At 34.7% G+C, this 5,459-nt stretch overlaps 1 pseudogene; it reads left to right on the plus strand.

Moving 5' to 3' along the window:
• The first annotated feature begins 638 nt into the window (after positions 1-638).
• LOC122090544 lies at positions 639-1,316 on the plus strand (annotated as a pseudogene).
• The last annotated feature ends 4,143 nt before the right edge of the window (positions 1,317-5,459 follow it).

The following is a 5,459-nucleotide window of genomic DNA, read 5'->3' on the forward strand; positions in this document are numbered from 1 at the left end:
TACCGAGCCGTCTTATTGGGAATAACGCGAGCATCTCTGAATACTCAAAGTTTCATATTCGAAGCGAGTTTTCAAGAAACTAGTTGAGTTTTAGAGGAAGCTAGGATCCAAGTCCACCATGAAGACTGAATATTTAAATTAAGCTTTTCTCATGGTTTGTCACTTTTTTTGTTAAAGCTTTATTTTCAGGAGGGTGACTCCTACATTAGTGTAGGGGTTGATGAGAACGTATGAAGAAGCATTAATAGAATGAATGTTTATATTTTCATGAGAGTGGGATGGTCATTTCTTTCATTCTGACTAGACTCAATAGGTATATTCTTGAATAAATTTCTTTTCAAAATTATGCTCTCCCCCCCTATAGTTTATTGAAATTACACGTGGATCCAAAGGTTTAAAAGAATTACACCCCCTCCCCTAGCATTGAGGGTGTGACTTGTGAGTACGTTGTTAGTTTTAAACAACAAAAGACTCTATTGCCCTTTAATGGAAAGGGGTCTCATCTGTATCTTCTGAATCTCAACTTCTTTCCATAGGTTCTTTGACCCTTCCCTCTCGATCTGATCGTCGCCGCAGCTGTCGTTGCCGCTGCCAATCAGGGAATTGTCGAACTTACAATAGAAGAGCCTCTCGAAACGATGACTGCGTAAACACAAGAGGAGCTTCTTGCTGCTCACCTCTAGCAGCAAAAGATCGATCCTGATGAGCCCGTGGTTGAAGATGACGACGATGATGAAGATGATGATGCTGAGGGACAAGAAGATGGGGATGCAAGTGGTAGGTCAAAGCAGAGTAGAAGTGAGAAGAAGAGTCGCAAGGCAATGTTGAAGCTTGGAATGAAACCCATCCCTGGTGTTAGTCGTGTAACTGTCAAGAAGAGAACGAAGGTTCGTCTTTATACCTTTTTAATTAATTGTTGCTTGATATCAGATGCATGCTGCTGTGGGTATTTACTGAAATAATTTCCATTCTTCTTTCAGATTTTATTTGTCATCTCAAAACCTGATGTTTTCAAGCCCGACATCATGTAATATTTGGCGAGGCAAAGATAGAGGACTTGAGCTCACAACTTCAAACTCAAGCTGCAGAGCAGTTCAAGGCACCTGATCTCAGTCACGTGATCTCCAAGCCAGAGTCTTCAGCCATGGCTCAGGGGGATGAAGAGGTCGAGAGATAGGAGTGGAGCCAAGGACATTGAGCCGGTGACGACACAAGCAGGAGTTTCCAGGTCGAAAGCTGTGAAGCCTCTCAAGGCTTGTGAGGGTGACATTGTTTCTGCAATCATGGAGTTAACAAACTAAGAGTGGCTCTCCAGAAGACCTCTTCGGCTTGTGATGAGTAAACAACTTTCTCTGTTAAGTGTTTTTTTGAGGTTGCAGTGATTGTTGGAAAGTTTTATTTTATCTTGTGAATCTCTCTCTCTCTCTCTCATTTCATCTGGAAAAAAAAAAAGAAGAACAGAGGACGAAGGAATTGAAATGGAGAACCAAGAAGCCTTGACAGTTGACAGTTGTTATGCTAATTAGGGAATTGTGGAACTTACAACAGAAGCACAGCTGCACGGAATCACGTCTACTGTGGAGTTCTATGTCGGCGGTAACACGGGTTGGGTTATACCCATCGGAACCAAGACTAAGAACTTAGAATAAGAGACAGAGAGAAGATTGAACCTACAAATTTGAGTAGGTTTTATTGCAGCGGTGATGGAGACAAAGACGAGAGAGAGAGAGGAGGAAGAAAGAAGAGGAAGAAGATGCTATGGTATAAAGATAACTTCATGTGTGTATATATTAGGGCATCTGCGGCATTAAATTGTATGATATTGGATGATGTCACCAACAAATGGTCACAATTAATTTCACAGTAACTAACTGATTAGACATAATTATAAAAATCTTTCAAATTACAGGGGAGGAGACGTAATTCGTTCAAACCTTTGGATCTATGTATAATTTCGATAAACTACAGTGGAGTGGGCATAATTTTCCTTAATAATAATCTTCAAAACATTCATCCAAAAAAAAATAATCTTCAAAACTCTCAAGAACAAGAACGTGAATAATTACTGAACCCTTGGTACTAATTCTTAATGTTGCTTGCATGCATGTTATTATTAAAAATAAATGATAAAAAGCTTGTTTTAAAAATATTGAGGTTCCACCACCATATCTCATCCATTGACGTGCATGTAGACGATCTTATCGAGTTAAGACTCAAGACTCTATTGACTATTTGTGCTTCAGTTACAAACAAGAAGCTACTAAAAGTATTTATAAAGGAACAGCTGGTTGTCATTCAGATAGGTTACAACATATTTTTTTTAATTTTAACAAAAAAAAAATTGTTGACTAAAATGCTTACAGTGCTAAAGACATGAGTGTGTGTATATATATATATATATATATAAAAACACGAAGTGACAAATCTTTCACTCGACAATTTGGGGATCAACTTCAATTCTAATATTAAGTAAACTCCACAGCTCTCTCTCTCTCTCTCTCTCTCTCTCTCTCTCTCTCTCTATATATATATATATATATATATCATACTACTATATAAAAGTACGTACTCCCTGTCTTTGGTATATTTTTTCAAAATGACCAAAAAATCATTTACATCTACCAAAAAAAATTCCCAAATGACCAAAAAACACCCGAAAAATCCCCAAATGACCAAAATCCCCTCAAAATTGAATATGAAACAAATATCGTAATAAACTATCTATAATTATTTTTCTCTCTCTTTTTATAAACGTGGAGGAGAAAGGAGGAGAGTGGAGTATTAAAAAGGCATATAATTACAAACCTTAAACACACTCATCCTCTCACTCCTAAAAATGGAAGATAAATCAAATAATAATAATAATAAACTCTATAATTCTCACTCTCTCCCTCTCTAAATGTGGAGGAGAAAGGGGGAGAGTGGAGAGAGAAATAGAGAGAATTATGGTGAATGAGGATGGAATGAACAATTATGGAGAGAGATATACCAACAAAAAAAGAAGTTAATAATAATAAACTCTCCATAATTCTCTATTTCTCTCTCTCTCTCTCTAAACATGTAGGAGAAAGGAGAGAGTAATAATTAATTATAATTATTAATTAATTAAATACTAAAAAATATTAAAAAAAGGCATATAATATTCCTCTCTCTCTCAACGTGGAGGAGAAAGGGAGAGAGTGGAGTATTAAAAAGGTATATAATTATAATTATTAACTATTAAAAAGTCATATAATTATAAACCAAACAAATGCACTATTATTCCTCCTCAAATCTCTCTCTCATTCATCGTCTTTGGAAAAAACGTAGAGCACAATGGGGGGAGATTCTCCATAGAGACAATAAATAATTATGGAGACATTAAAAAGGTAAGTATGGAGAGAGATATACCAAAAAAAGAAAAAAATGACTCCTAAAATCTCTCCTTCCATTCCTTACAAAATCTAAAATCTAAACGTGGAGGAAGGGGTATATTCTCTCTATAATTCTCTTTCTCTCACTCATCTCTCTAAACGTGGAGGAGAAAGGGGTGGAATAATCATTAATTATAATTATTACATATTAAAGGGATAAAAAAAATAATCACAAAATTATAGTATAGAGAATTATAGAGAGATTTATAAACCAAATAAATACACTATTATTCCTCCTTAAATCTCTCTCTCTCTCTCTCTCTCACTCATCCTTTTTGAAAAAAACATTGAGCACAATGGGGGGAGATTCTCCAGAGAATTATGGAGAATAGGGAGGGAATAAATAATTATGGAGATATTAAAAAGGTAAATATGTTGAGAGATATACAAAAAAAAAAAAAAAAAACCGCTCCTATAATCTCTCCTTCCATCCCTTACAAAATCTAAATTTGGAGGAAGGGGTATTTTCTCTCTATAATTATCTTTCTCTCACTCATCTCTCTAAACGTGGAGAAGAAAGGGGTGGAGTAATCATTCATTAAAATTATTACGTATTAAAGGGATAAAAAAATAGCCACAAAATTATAGCCACATAATTATGGATAGTTTTATAGCATAAAAACAGTATATTTCAATCAACTTTCATCGAATTTACAAGTTTTTATGCAATAGAATCCTTTTACACGTTTTTATGCAATAGAATCATTCCTTATATATATCACAGAGAGGACAAAAAATCAACTACAATATCCCACGATTTCTCAATTTTCTGTCTCTTACAACAATAGTTCAGAATATTTCAAATTCCTATTTATTTTTCTATTATAGTAGCATAAAAGTTCTCAACTTTAGCTTCTTTTTCTCTCGGATCACTGGCACTGCATTTCTCAATTTCAGATACTCCACATCCACAAGGTAGTATAATTCATTTAATCTCATATAATTCATTTAATCTGCAAGATAGAGCTCAGGTGGAGAAGTTATTGCACTATATTATGGAAAAATCTCCAGAGGATGCGGAAAGCAAACATGTTTTCACGTACACCGCTTTGACTTGATTAGAGATTAATTTTTTCTTAATCAGTCTCCATGGTTTGTAATATTATGGTTTATTAGTATTATTGTTATATGCTATAAGAGAATTATTTGTGAAATTGATGCCATTCTCAAGACCTCCGTGGAGGAAGACGAGACATATGTTTTTTATGTTTCATATTTCCATCTCCTTTCTATTATGGGAATTGCACTATTTAGTCTATGGATTTTCTCTCTTGTATTCAGAATAATTAGGTTTAATTTTGTTTTTAGAAAATACAAACTTTGAAAAATCAGCTCACCAAGCTTTTCAGAACTTACTTCAAATGGATTGACCCAATAATCTTGTCTTAAGAAAATGTTTAATTAGGAGACTACCACCACATGCATGTGCACGTGTATTTTTACTAGTATATATAAAAGCATGAAGTGGCAAATCTTTCACTTGACAATTTGGGGATCAACTTCGATTCTAATATTAAGTAAACTCCATAGCTCTAATGGATAATGATAGCACAACAAGTTCTTTAAATCTGATACTTGTATCAGTCGAGAACAACTCTCTCTCTCTCTCTCTCTCTCTCTCTCTCTCTCTCTCTCTCCAATTAACACAAAGCAAGGTGAACTTGCTTCTAATTTCCACTTTCTATAGATTCTGGGGATTGCAGTGGTTATCAATAAGAAGTTTTTTACAAGGTTTTAGTTCTCAATTTGTTGGTGAAGATATTTTGATCGATATGCCACTTGGGTTGTGCTTAATCTCCACTGATTGATTATGTTTCAATAGTTCATCCCTAAACTCTCTTATGAGAAGTTGAGTTTCATGAGAGGGTCTACTAAAATAACACAGGACGTGATCGAACTTAATTCTTACTTCCCAATTTCCTCCATGTTAGATTTTGTGGACTGAGTTACAAGGAAACAATAGTTTGAAATCTTATATCAATGTAATAGTTGGAGCAATCTATTGTTCAGGCTCCACCAGTGAATCTTTAACCATTAATAGGACTG

The sequence above is a fragment of the Macadamia integrifolia genome, chromosome 10, assembly GCF_013358625.1.
Source record: "Macadamia integrifolia cultivar HAES 741 chromosome 10, SCU_Mint_v3, whole genome shotgun sequence".
Taxonomy (NCBI): Eukaryota; Viridiplantae; Streptophyta; class Magnoliopsida; order Proteales; family Proteaceae; genus Macadamia; species Macadamia integrifolia.